The sequence below is a fragment of the Pongo pygmaeus genome, chromosome 1, assembly GCF_028885625.2.
Source record: "Pongo pygmaeus isolate AG05252 chromosome 1, NHGRI_mPonPyg2-v2.0_pri, whole genome shotgun sequence".
In the NCBI taxonomy this organism is placed as follows: Eukaryota; Metazoa; Chordata; class Mammalia; order Primates; family Hominidae; genus Pongo; species Pongo pygmaeus.
Genome location: NC_072373.2, coordinates 8,425,690 through 8,440,300, shown reverse-complemented (window position 1 = coordinate 8,440,300; position 14,611 = coordinate 8,425,690). Strand labels below are relative to the sequence as shown.

The following is a 14,611-nucleotide window of genomic DNA, read 5'->3' as shown; positions in this document are numbered from 1 at the left end:
CAGTACGTACAGTCCTGAGAGAGACAAGAAGCCTCCAAGAAGGACAAAGCCCCCTACTTGAGAGAGATCCCATGTCCAAGCTCTGGTGGGGACAGGACCTCTAGTGGGGTGGTCTTCCCCAAACCCCTGAGAATAGAATGTGAGTAGGGTAGAGTCAGATTGGAGCTGCAGTAAAACTATGTCATGGGCCTAAAACAAAAATAAAAAGAAAGAGAGAGATTATTTTCTAGAGTATGTAGTGACTGTATCACACAACAGGAACAGATAAACAGTTTATTCAGTTGTGAGCCCCAGCTGGATTTTCATCAGCATCAGGCTGCCGCTTCTTAGGTAGGCAACTCTCTGTAGGATGTTCCTGGTGTAAAAGAAGATAATGTACCATGGGAACGAGCCCCAGGACAGAGGAGTTGGGATGTTGGGAGTGGGTGAGACGTTGCCAGTGTGCAAAGCAAGATTGAGGAGCAACTACGGGTCTAGTTCTGACTCCAGCAATCGATGGTCCAATTAAGGTTTTTAATTTTTTTTCTGCTCCAGGAAAATTTCATCTGAAAGTGTCTGCTTCTTGAGCCAGCTAGCTGTAGGGTACAGAGATGGACACTAGAGAACAAATGCACTAGAGATACACAATATAGGTAGTTTCAGATTTGCATGTTGTTCTACTCTTCAATAACTTTGTTTTGCTCTTGAAATGCTGTTTAAGTTTGGTAACCATTTCTTTTTACTTTTTTCTTTCTTTTTTTTTTTTTTTTTGAGACAGAGTCTTGCTCTGTCGCCCAGGCTGGAGTGCAGTGGCGCAATCTCGGCTCACTGCAAGCTCAGCGTCCTGGGTTCACGCCATTCTCTTGCCTCAGCCTCCCAAGTAGCTGGGACTGCAGGCGCCCACCACCATGCCTGGCTCATTTTTTGTATTTTTAGTAGAGATGGCGTTTCACCATGTGAGCCAGGATGGTCTCGATCTCCTGACCTCATGATACGCCCGCCTCTGCCTCCCAAAGTGCTGGGATTACAGGCGTGAGCCACCGCGCCTGGCCAAGTTTGGTAACCATTTCTAAATAATAGAATAGAGTGAAGCTCTTTCAACGAATCGGGTAGCTATATGCATCATGAGATATTTAAACAATATGTTGTTAAATAAATGAGAAAAACAGATTGCACAGAAGCCCTTATAGGAAAATCTCATATTTGTGTGTGTCTGTGTGCACATACTTAGACACACATATGCATTTGCCTAGAAAAAAGTTCATAGAAATACTATACGAATTTTGAACAGTGATCATTTCTGGGCAGCATGGGACTACCAAGGAACTCTAGTTTTTCCTTACCCATTTTTCTTTCTCTCTTTTCTCTTCCCCTACATGAACAAGTATTATAATTATAATTCAAAAGGGCAATGAGGATTTTTCCATTTAAAATATTTATGAAAAATTCAGTAGTGATGACTTCAATTCCAAAAGGAGAAATTATCCATATGTTGAGACTAGGGAAGAGAAAGTCTTATCCTACCACGTCTTCTTTGCCTTTTCTGGATGGCTTATTTGGGGTACAGCACATTTTCCATGATGACTCAAAAAGTGTGTTTTATCAAGCAAAAGGATCACTTTCTCCTTGCAATATACATTAGCTATGAATGAACAGGTGACTCATCATTTAATTAAGGGGGAAAACAGATAGATTTTGAAAGCAGTGTCCTGTGCAGTTTTGGGCAAATTACTTAACCTTTCTGAAAACCTGCTTCCTGATTTCTGTAACAGGCTTAATAATACACACCTTACAAATGTATGAGGATTAAATGACAGTATATGGAAAACACCTAGCTGAGCTTGACATCTGGTAAGTGCTAAAAAAAAAAAAAGTTACTTTCTTTCCCATTCTCACTTTTTTTTTCTCCTCCAGCAACAGCTTTCCCAAATAAGAAGAAAAAGCCCCGGGCTATGCTGCCATCTTCAATAAGTCCCATTGCATATTCTTCCTCACATCCTAAGCCGTTTGCCTTCTCTTTCTTTCTCTGAGAAGGCAAATACCCAGACGGCAAGAATATACTGGAGTAGGAAACAGATGGCAATCCAGTCTGTGCTTTGAGTGGCCAATATAATTTTATTTTAAAATGAAACTCTGGAAATAACATTTGAAATAATCCAATTACTCTTGATAATACCATGTTCAAAAAGGAAATTTGAGTCAGGGAGGTCCTATTTTAAATCTGAAATTTGGCTTACTGCGTGTAATAGAATTTCCCCATTATTCACCAGTTTCCCACTGAATCACCACCCCCTTGCCAGGCGCTCCTGTACCCAAAAGACTGCCAAGATTTATATTAAGTCCTGTTTCTTTTATCAATGAAAGATTGTCATTTTGATGTGTGCATATTTCCTGATTCTCAGTTCTTTACACGTCACCGTATTATGGTGTGCATGGCATGTCATACCTCCCTACCAGGGATGATGGGACTTTAATTGCAGACAAAGGTATTATTACCAATTATGTGATGTTTCTTATCAAAGGGAAGCAGTTTCAACCTTAGCATAGCCCAGACTGAACTTAGAAACTTCCCCGATAATCTTTTTCTCCCCTCTATTTTCTCCTGTGGTGGAATTACATTCCATCATGTCACACAGTTGCGAAGGAGAACATTGTCCTTTATTCCTCCTTTGCTTTTCCCCATGTCCAAACAGTCATCTACTCCTCTCCATTCCTGCCACCAAGGCCCTAATCCAGGCCTTTATCCTCTCTTATTTGATCATTGCAAGACCAGCTTTCCAACTAGAGTCCTTGCTTCGAGCCTTTTTGACCTCAGATCCATCCTCCATTCATTCTGTTACCAAATGCAAATTTGACGATGACATTTTTTTTGTTTGTTTATGGGTGCTCAGTGGCTCCTCAGGACCTACAGGATAAACTTTAAGTGTTCTAATATAGCATTTAGGGCCCTTTGTAATACATTTCTAGATATATCTCCTGCCATTCTCTACTTCCAGTATTCCATTCCGGAAGCACTACACTGATTCCAAATTGCTGCAACAGCATGCTACCTCATGAATTCAGCTTTGGCTAATGGCTGTTTCTTCCTTGGAATACATTTTACCTCCTCATTGACTGATTCTCCTTTTTCTTTAAGACACAATGTGAGTATGATAGTTCTATGAAGTTTACCAAACTCTCCTGGATAAACTTTCTCGTTTTGCATGCTTTTTAATGTAACTTTTTCATTGCACTCACCAATTTGAATTAACACTATTTATGTATTTGTGTTCCAAATGATTCTGTTAGCTCCTTGAAGGGATATATTGTTTTATTACGGCACTGAAGTGTGTTACAGAGATTGAAAGACTGTAGACTTTAACAGGTACTTGTTGAATAAATGAATTAGTAAAAGAATTAATTCCCGGGTAGTCTATTAGTTATTTATTGCTTCATAACAAATTACCGCAAAGCTTAAAGGGATAAAACAACAAATATTTATTATCTCGCGTAGTTTCTGTGAGTCAGGAATTCAGGAGGAGCTTAGCTGGGTGGTTCTGCTTCAGGGTGTCCCAGGAGGTTGTAGTCAAGCTGTCAACTGGGGCTATAGTAAACTGAGGGTTTGGCTGGACTGGAGCATCCAATTCCAAGCTCACTTGGGTGGCTGTCGGCAGGAGGTTTCAGTTCGTTTCCACAGTGGGCACTCATGACACGGCAGCTGGCTTCCCCCGAGTAAGCGAGATAAGAGACAAAGAGAAAGTGCAATCAAGAGCAAGCTGTGGTGTCTCTTATAACTTAATTTCAGAAGTGACATGTCATCACTTCTGCTGTATTCTCTTGGACACACTGACCCACCCTGGCCCAGTATGGAAGGGAGTTACACAGGGTAGGAATATCAGAAAGTGGGGATCATTGGGGTTCATGTTGGAGGCTGGTTACTGCAGGCAAGTATTCTCAATGTTCCGAAAATCTTCCTAAGTAAATATTCTCTTTTACCTACTTATAAGGCCATTTCTGCTCATACAAGTTATTCAAAGAATAAACAAGAGTGAATCATGCAGGGTTTGGACAAAGCCTCTCTAATTTCTGGAAGTTGTTTATTTTATAATTTTTTTTTTAAGACAGTCTCACTCTGATGCCCAGGCTGGAGTGCAGTGGTGCGATCTCGGCTTATGCCGCAGCCTCCCGAGTAGCTGGGACCACAGGTAGGCGCCACCATGCCTGGTTAATTTTTTTTGTAGAGATGGGGCTTTGCCACCTTGGCCAGGCTGGTCTGGAACTCCTGACCTCAAGTGATCCACCAAACTCAGCCTCCCAAAGTGCTGGGATTACAGGCATGAGCCACCCTACCCGGTCTATTGATTTCATAATTAATGAGGAGAGAGAGAGAGAGACAGAATTTTATTGGTGAGAAAGATTAGAAGAGGGAGAGACACATTTCTATTAGCAGTATTGATTTAGTGGCACTGGATGTGTTGGTCCAACAATGAGGTATTTATTGTTACTGGTTCTAAAGGCTCACACTTGATATTTATGCATTTTTGCAATTTATGGATATCTGACATATAATCCAAGAATACCCTGAATGAATGGACAGGGAAGAAATGACCACTGCAACTAGGTTGGTTGTTATAGTCAGGAAAGTGTGCAAGCAATGGAAATAACAACAACAAAAACAGCCCAGTGAGGTTCCTAAATCAATGACGCTCAGCCCAGGGCTAGAAAGGAATTCAGTCAAGCACAGCCAGTGGATACAGCTTGCAACAGGCTCTGCTGACAGCAGTTCAGTGACCCAGATTTTTTTAAAAAATCAGTATTATCTGATAACCACGAATTCAAGAACATTTTAAAAGACTTATAATGATGATTCTTTACAGTAGCTATAAATAATTGCTTAACATGTGCCTCATTGTCTTCCACCGTAACATTCATTTATAAACACTGTGTCGACCAAGGCACTGTTTCTGGTAGGATCTAGGAAAACAAAAATGAATAAGGCATGATTTTTCTTTTATTTATGGAGTATCTCTTTCCTTTCTCCTTCCATGGTCTTTTAAAATATACATTTCTCCTCATTTGCTCACAAGGTAGATCTGAAAAAATGTACCAGAACAAGTATCATTTTAAAATATTAGTTTTTAAATCTAGTGTGTTTCTGATGCCTGGAAAAGCCACAATCTGCAGCTCCACCCCTCATGTCAGTTCTTGTATACTTTCCAGGGGTCGGCTTAGAGGTTGATTTCTCCCTGGCTACACGCATATTTCCCGTGCCTCACATTTCTAACAAGCGGTAGCACTCTCCCTTCCCAGAGGAGGAGGATATTTTTTCATTCAATTGCGTTCTCTATTCCTTACTGGCTTCCCTCCACAGGGGAAGTAACTTAGCTGGTTGAAAACTTCGGGATAAGGATGAGTGAGTGTGCAAATCTCCATCTCTGGCTTTCTCTTGTGTTACCAACCACCCACAAGATACACCTGTTCTGGATTTCTACTTTCTTCAGGCAACAAGCCCAGCCCAGGGAGCACTAATGGTGTAGCATCTCTGTTTCGACTGAGTGGCTAAATGTAATTTGTGATGAGCAGGAGTTGGAAGTCATTTTGCCTTTGGGTCCAAGCCACTTTCTCTGAACCAATATCAGCAACAAGGCTGACATATTGAAACCTATTTGATTTCTGTGTCTATTTTTCAATTGGTCCCTAACACTCCAGAGAAGCCCAGGTTCCATTAGATTTTTCAGTTATACACTCTCATTACGTCCCAAGTCTTCATGACTCTCCTTTCACCATTCTTTTTCTTCTCCTTCTGCTATTCCCATTACACACATGTTGCATCTTTTGAAATTGTCCCACAGTTCTTGGATATTCTGTACTGTGTCTTCCTTTCTTTTTATTTTTGCAGTTTTTTTTTTTTTTGCATTTTCATTTTGCAAGTTTCTATTGACATCTTGTTAAGCGCACTGATTCTTTCCTCAGCTGTCTCTAGTCTACTGATGAGCCCTAAACTCACTGATTCTTTCCTCAGCTGTCTCTAGTCTACTGATGAGCCCTAAGCTCACTGATCTTTCCTCAGCTGTCTCTAGTCTACTAATGAGCCCATGAAATGCATTCTCTTTTTTTTTTGAGATGGAGTTTCGCTCTTGTTGCCTAGGCTGGAGTGCAACGGCACGATCTTGGCTCACTGCAATGTCCACCTCCCGGGTTCAAGCTATTCTCCTGCCTCAGCCTCCCGAGTAGCTGGGATTACAGGTATGCACCACCACATCTGGCTAATTTTTGTATTTTTGGTGGAGATGAGGTTTCATCATGTTGACCAGGCTGGTCTCGAGCTCCTGACCTCAGGTGATCCACCTACCTTGGCCTCCCAAAGTGCTGAGATTACAGGCATGAGCCACCACACCTGGCAAAATACATTCTTTATTTCCATTATACTTTTTGATTTGTGGCATTTCCTTTGGATTCTTTCTTAGAGTTTTCATTTTTCTGCTTACAGGTTACCTCCCTTTCTGCATGTTGTCCACTTTTTCTATTCAAGCCTTTAGCATATTAATCATAGTTATTTTACATTTCCAGTCAGATAATTCCAGAATGTCTCCCATATTGAATCTGGTCTGATGCTTGCATTGCCTCCTCAGATTGTTTTTTGCCTTTCAGCATACCTTGAAATTTGTTGTTGCAAGCTGGACATAATACACCTGGTAAGAGGAACAGAGGTAATCTGAGGGTTTGTGTTTTCATGCTTTTCTGGCTCAGAGTTAGTCTATGCATATTGTTTCTTTAGCTCTGGTGTCAGAAGCTAAAATATCTTCCAGTGTCATTGTTTTTATCTCCTCTGTTAGCTTTGGGTTTTTCTAGAGACTCTTTAAATAGAGTTTGAGGCTTCCAGTTATTTTAGCTGTATTCCTCTGTTATTACACTAGAGCCTTATTGATATGGTGGTAGGGTGAGGAGGATGGAAAATATTTTGTAGTCTTATGATTAGATCTCAGTCTTTTGGGGAGTCTGAGTTGGCTGTTTTCTTTCCCCTATGTGGAAGTCTACTATGTACTACAATGTAGTCTGCAATGTACTAGAGTTGAATATTTCGCTTGTTATAGGTTGGTTAAGCTTTGGTAAAAACTCCAGTCAGAGGCTCTGGTAAAATAGTTTTCCTTTGGCTGGGCACGGTGGTTCACGCCTATAATCCCAGCACTTTGGGAGGCCAAGGCAGGCAGATCACGAGGTTGGGAGTTCGAAACCAGCCTGGTCAATATGGTGAAACCCCGTCTTTACTGAAAATACAAAAATTAGCCGGGCGTGGTAGCATGTGCCTGTAATCCCAGCTACTCAGGAGGCTGAGGCAGGAAAATCGCTTCAACCCAGGAGTTGGAGGTTGCAGTGAACCGAGATGGCGCCACTGCACTCCAGCCTGGGCAACAGAGTGAGACTCTGACTCAAAAAAAAAAAAAAAAAAGAAAATAGTTTTCCTTTGAGGGTAGCCCCCTTTTTCAAGAGAACAGAGGTGTCTGGTCATATTTCAAAATGGCCCCTCTTCTTCCCCTGCCAGAACTAGGAGAGGACTTTTTTTCAGATCATCACCGCAAGAACCTGGTAGAGCTCCTGGAGATAAACCTCACAGAAGTGTGATGGCTCCTTAAGACTGGGCCCCCTGGAAGCTTTAGGCCTCAAGTTAATCTACACTGAGCACCCACCAATTCATTAATCACAGTTTTAAGTGTTCCTGCCATATTAGGTCTAGCTGTGGGGATTTGGCTGGAAAGCTGTGATTCTCTGTATCCACCTGCCTGTCTTTCTAGCTTTCAGGGCAGCAGTTTGCCCCGTTGCCTCAATTCTCTGGTGGATCTAAGAAGAGTTGTTGATTTTTCGTTTACTCAGCATTTTTTTTTCTTGTTAGGAGGATGGAAATAATGACTCCTAAGCTTCTTACATTTGGGAACAGAAACTGGAACTTCATTCAAGTTATGGTACTTCAACTTTTTTTGTGCTTCATTTTCTTCGTCTGTAAAATGAGGATAACTATAATACCTAACTCACAGGATTGATGTGATGCTTAAATCAGTTAAGTGATGTACAGTGATTGGAATGGACCTTGGCATGTAGTAAATTCACAATGAGTATTATTATTAAGAGGCACCAGGGCAGGGGCCAGATCTGTCTTGTTCATCACCGCTCCCCAGTGCATAGCAGGCCATGACTCAATGATCTGAAAGCCTGGCTAAAATATCAGTAGTCTCTGTCATATCACAGACTTTCTCTGGCTTGTGGAATCATGGCACTCTGCTCATGTTTGTGGTCCTTTCACTCTAAATCACAAGCATGTGGGGGTGATTCCCAGATTGAGGACAGGGGCATCTTAGCTACTTTTTGTGTATGTTCATTAGGGATGAGAGACTCACAAGTGACTAAAGAGACTTACATTGTGATATCATTTTATATTTCTCATGAATCCAATAGAATCTACGATACAGGTCTGAATCGGCTGTCAACTCACTGCATAGGATGGTGGCTTCCAACATCAACTCTGTCATAAGTCCCTCTGGGATCTTTGGTTGATCTTTTTATCTTGCTGGTTTCTTATTTATCACCTGTAAAAAAGCAACATCACATCCTTCTTATGTGAATGTCTTGCCAGTCTAGGACATCATGGACATGACAGAGAACAAATCTAGAACTTCTTATCTGAATAAATTTGACCATGTCAGTGAGAGCGCTTTATGACAGAGGAAACTGGGTAGTTTCACAATTTCCATACCAATTATATAGTTTTGGCTTTACTTCATCTAGTGGTTAAAATCAGAAGTATTTATTTATTTTTCAATTTTATTTATTTTTATTGATATGTAATAGATGTACATATTTTCAGGGTACAGTGATAATTTAATGAATCCATGTAATTTGCGCAGATCAAACCAATGTACTTGAGATATCCATCACCCTAAGTATTTGTCTTCTGTTTCTGCAAGAAACATTCCAATTATTCTTTTCTAGCTATTTTGAAATATGCAATAGATTATTGTCAACTACAGCTACCTACTCATCTAACAATCACTAGGTCTTATTTCTTCTGTAGAACTCTGTATTTGTACTCATTCATCAACCTCTCCGATCAGCAGTATTTAAATTTAAATTGGGTCTTTGCTCCTTTTCCTCTCCTTCCTTAGTTTTGTTCTAGTTTCTTTAACAACTTATTTTCTCTTAGTCTTATGTCATCCAGTCTCCTCTATAAACGGAGGAATCATCTTCTTTTTTTTTTTTTTTTTTTTTTAAGATGGAGTCTTGCTCTGTCACCCAGGCTGTAGTGCAGTGGCACCATCTTGGCTCACTGCAACCTCCACCTCCTGGGTTCATGGCTTTCTCCTGCCTCAGCCTCCCAAGTAGCTGGGACTACAGGTGCCCACCACCACGCCTGGCTAATTTTTTTTGTATTTTTAGTAGAGACAGGGTTTCACCATGTTGGACAGGATGGTCTCGATCTCCTGACCTTGTGATCTGCCCGCCTCGGCCTCCCAAAGTGCTGGGATTATAGGCGTGAGCTACCACACCTGGCATCTTTTATAACAAAGTCATCCACCTTCTATAAATGGAAAGAGTTGTCTGAAGTTACAGATTTTTGGTTTTGCAACTGTTGGCCTTTTATTGGGATGCTTTCAAAATGGCAGACAAAATAAATGAACAAACACAATTTATGCTTTTTTTAAAGACAGATTTTGCTCCTGTCAATTAACAAAACAAAAGAAAAACAAACTTCTACCCATAGAGGGTAGGAAAGGTTGGCTACAAGAAAAATAATTAGCACCTGCCAGACGTGGTGGCTCATGCCTGTAATCCTAGCACTTTGGGAGGTCGAGGCAGGCGGATCACAAAGTCAGGAGTTCGAGGCCAGCCTGGCCAATATGGTGAAACCCTGTATCTACTAAAAATACAAAAATTAGTCAAGCGTGGTGGCGCGTGCCTGTAGTCCCAGCTACTTGAGAGGCTGAGGCAGAAGAATTGCTTGAACCCAGGAGGCAGAGGTTGCAGTGAGCCAAGATTGCACCACTGTACTACAGCTGGGAGACAGAGCAAGATTCCATCTCAAAAAAAAAAAAGAAGAAGAAAAAGAAAAAGAATTAGCCCTTATTCAGCATTTTATTCCATTTTCCTACTCTTACTGTTACTTGTTCTAGAAAATATTTAAAGTGGTTTACAAAGTCTTATAAACTTCAGTAATATCTCATGCAATAAAAGGAGGAAAATTTAAAAGAGGAAAGAGAAAAGAAGCAAGAGCGTAACATGGAGGTTAAGACACAAATGTAATCAATCAACAAGGGCCGCAGATTGTCTCTAAAGTTTCTGGTAGTAACTCCTAAAAGGAGTGCCTGATTAATCACAAACTTCATAATTAATAATCAGAAGAAAACAAATCAAATACTCTGAAGAAGCACAGCTGTTACAAACATTCCTAAGAGACTGGAATGAGATGTCTGCCTAGGATTATCCTAAAGATCGTCCAGTGTGATATAGTGAATCCTACCTGCAGCATCGTTCTTAGCATCAGTGTGTTCATGCAGGCCACAGAACTCTCTTTTGATACACCTCGCTCCCATTGGCGGTCTCACATGAACTGAAATTCAGTTAGTGCAATTCAGGCCAAGGTGATACAGCTCAGAATCCTTATCTTCTGGCAACCCTGCCTCCGTAAAGGGGTGAATTTCAGAGTAACCAGAGAAACGATTAAGTGTATAGTCTTTTTCTTTTTTCTTTTTTTTGAGACAGAGTCTCACTCTGTCGCCCAGGCTGGAGTGCAGTGGCGCAATCTTGGCTCACTGCAACCTCTGCCTCCCGGGTTCAAGCGATTCTCCTGCCTCAGCCTCCCAAGTAGCTGGGACTACAGGCGCACACCACCATGCCCAGCTAATTTTTGTATGTTTAGTAGAGATGGGGTTTCACCATATTGGCCAGGCTGGTCTCGAACTCCTGACCTTGTGATCCACCTGCCTCAGCCTCCCAAAGTGCTGGGATTACAGGAGTGAGCCACTGTGCCCAGCCACAGATAGTATTAAAACTACATACCTATCCTGAACATTGCTTCTCTCCATGGTCGTTTATAGATGTTGTGTGAGCTGAGATCTCTCAGGAGTGGGTTGAAATCAATGATGCAGTACCTAGTGACTAGTGACAATATAGTTGTCTCTGTACTCCTCACCTTATGCATATGTCTGTTGCCACCACCCCTGTGGAGAGCCACCTCTTCACACTTACTCTATTTCATTGGCTTTCTTGTGGGCATCTCTGCCTCCAACCTGTCTCACACACTCCTCCCGATGAGCCTCACAAAACCTCCCTTGATCAAGTCACTTCCTGTTTATAGTGCTCAAATAGTTTCCCTATTGCTTGAATAATAAAACGCATCAATCTTATCTTAGTATTTAAGACCTCACCATTACAAATGTATCTATTGCATCTCCCTGCACAAATGTTTGAGTCCTCTGAGAATAAATGCCACTGTTGGAAGTTTTCTTTTCATCACAGTGTTATTCATTCCCTCTTATGCTATCACGGCCTACGGGAAACATACCACGCCTTCAAATCTCATCTTAAAATGCCATCTCCTCAGGCCGGGCGCGGTGGCTCACGCCTGTAATCCCAGCACTTTGGCAGGCCGAGGCGGGTGGATCACAAGGTCAGGAGTTCAAGACCAGCCTGGCCAAGATGGTGAAACCCCGTCTCTACTAAAAATGCAAAAATTAGCCGGGCGCGGTGGTGGGCGCCTGTAGTCTCAGCTACTCGGGAGGCTGAGGCAGGAGAATCGCTTGAACCTGGGTGGCAGAGCTTGCAGTGAGCCAAGATTGCACCACTGCACTCCAGCCTAGGCAATAGGGTGAGACTCCATCTCAAACAAAAACAAAAACAAAAAAAAACACCACCTACTCTATGGTATCTTCTGGATCCTGCTTCATGCTTTGCCCTCTGCATTCTTGTGTAGCGTACACCTCTCAAGTGCTGATCTCACTCCAGTTTTCCTTTCATTTCAAGAGGTCTTTTCCAGTGCACTGTGCTCCAGCCACACTGGCTTCCTTCCATCTACAGGAACACCGTGCTCCTTTGTGCCTTGGAGCCTTTGATCACTCTCCTCTCTCTCCTGCCAGGCAGGAGCTGTCTCAGTCCTTGAGGGATACCACACATAGGCCTCCTTTAATAAAGCTCATAGAAGCAGATGTCCCTCTTCATTCTTCGTCTTCACCCTGTGTGATTCTTTTCCTAATGTGTAATTCAAGATGTCATTTGTTTGCCTACTTATTACGTCTTTCTCCTATAGATTGTGAATATCAAAAGGTAGGCTTGGGAGAAAGTTTTCTTCACTGAATGAATAACAGATATCATGCATGCTATTATATTAAAATGTTGAAATTGTTTTGTTTGTTTATTTTGTTCTGTTTTGTTTTGTTCTGAGATGGAGTCCCACTCTGTCGCCTAGGCTGGAGTGCAGTGGTGCGATCTCGGCTCACTGCAAGCTCCGCCTCCGGTGTTCACGCCATTCTCCTGCCTCAGCCTCCCGAGTAGCTGGGACTACAGGCGCCCACCACCACGCCTGGCTAATTTTTTTGTATTTTTAGTAGAGACAGAGTTTCACCATGTTAGCCAGGATGGTCTTGATCTCCTGACCTAGTGATCCGCCCACCTCGGCCTCCCAAAGTATTGGGATTACAGGCGTGAGCCACCATGCCCGGCTGAAATTGTTTTTATTAAGCATCACAACTCCTCTGTGCCTAGCCCAGTATGACAAATAGAAGATGACTGGTAAATAAAGATGACTGTTGAATTTAGTTGACTGTGTGGCTTGTTCCCCTTCATGATTTGTAAAACTCTGAGGACAGCAGTGGTACTTTAAAAAAAAAAAAGGTTTTATTTTGAGACAGAATCTTGTTCTGTCACCCAGGCTGGAGTGCAGTGGTGTGATCATAGCTCACTGCAACCTTGAACTCTGGGGCTCAAGGGATCCTTCTGCCTCAGCCTTCCGAATAGGTAGGACTATAGGCACACACTACCGCACCCAGCTGATTTTTATTTTTTTTAGAGATGGGGGGGTCTCACTATGTTGCCAGGGCTGGTCTCAAGCTCCTGCCCTCAAACAGTACTCCCTCCTGGGCCTTCTAAAGTTGAGATTACAGGTGTGAGCCACTGCACCCACCCAGTAGTACTTTTTTTTTTTTGAGATGGAGTTTCTCTCTTTGTTGCCCAGGCTGGAGTGCAGTGTGGCATGATCTCGGCTCACTGCAACCTCTGCCTCCTGGGTTCAAACGATTCTCTTGTCTCAGCCTGCCGAGTAGCTGGGATTATAGGTGGCCGCCACCACGCCCCGCTAATTTTTTTTTTTTTTGGTAGAGACAGGGTTTCACCATGTTGGCCAGGCTGGTCTCGAACTCCTGACCTCAGGTGATCAGCCTGCCTCGGCCTCCCAAAGTGCTGGGATTACAGGTGTGAGTCACTGTGCCTGGTCCCCGGTGGTACTTTTTATTTTTATGCTGTTCTATGTAACACGACTTTCACAAAATGGCACATATTATAGTGCATATTATTTTTATACAATCAATGGATAGAACATGGGATTATGGAAGACACTTAGCTTTTATTTCTTCCAAGAAACTAGTAGATCAAATATATATAATTGAAATTATGATATTTTAGGACAGATTATCATAGTGAGTAATTATAATATCACATATAATTAAAGCAACAAATCATAATGCACTATAAATAATAAGCATGTTTATAGAATACTGTATATATTTTTGGCAATTACTTTAGTTTGCAATGCTGTCAGACCAGTCATCCTCATTTACTTCTAAAAGGAGCATGTTGCCATTTCTACTCTCTCTTTTCTGGGATCCAGAGAGTATTATACTTATCGGCTATATATATCGTACCCACAAAAGTGTTTCTATAAAAGGTGTTATTTTGGTTATTTCAAGGTCCAAATTTGGACAGCAGCATGGTTAGTAGATCAGTAAAATGATGTATTGGAAAGAGCTTTTCCTTCAGCTTATGACTGAAGTAGCTTTAAGTTGTGGCTTCACAATAGACACATTTTGTTTTTGTTTTTTGGGGGAAACATACAATTTTGTTACAAGCATAGATTGCACAGTGGTCAAGTCAGGGCTTTTAAGGTATGGATCATGCAAATAACACATTGTACCCATCAACTAATGTCTCATAATCCTCCGCCTTCCACCCCTTCACCCTTCTGAGTCTGCATCGTCTATCATTCCACTCTCTACGTGCATGTGTACACAATTTTTTAGCACCCACTTAGAGTGAGAACAGGTGATGTGTGACTTTCTGTGCCTGACTTGTTTCACTTAAGACAATGACCTCCAGTTCCCTCCATGTCGGTGCAAAATACATGATTCCATTCTTTTTTATGGCTGGATAGTATTCCATTGTGTATATATACCACATTTTCTTTATCCATTCATCTGCTGATGGACATTTATTGTAAATAGTGCTGTGATAAATGAGGGAATGCAGATATCTCCTCCATATACAGAATTCCTTTATTTTGTATGTATGTCCAGCAGTGGTATGTATGAATCCCTTGGTAGTTCTATTTTGAGTTTTTTGAGGAACCTCCATACTGTTTTACCATAACGGCTGTACTAATTTACATTCCCACTGA

The 14,611-nt window shown here is 41.8% G+C and overlaps 1 pseudogene; it reads right to left on the bottom strand.

Moving 5' to 3' along the window:
• Nucleotides 1–10,541, bottom strand: part of LOC129016696 (small ribosomal subunit protein uS17-like) — a 28,809-nt pseudogene extending 18,268 nt beyond the window's left edge.
• Between the last annotated feature and the right edge of the window lie 4,070 nt (nucleotides 10,542–14,611).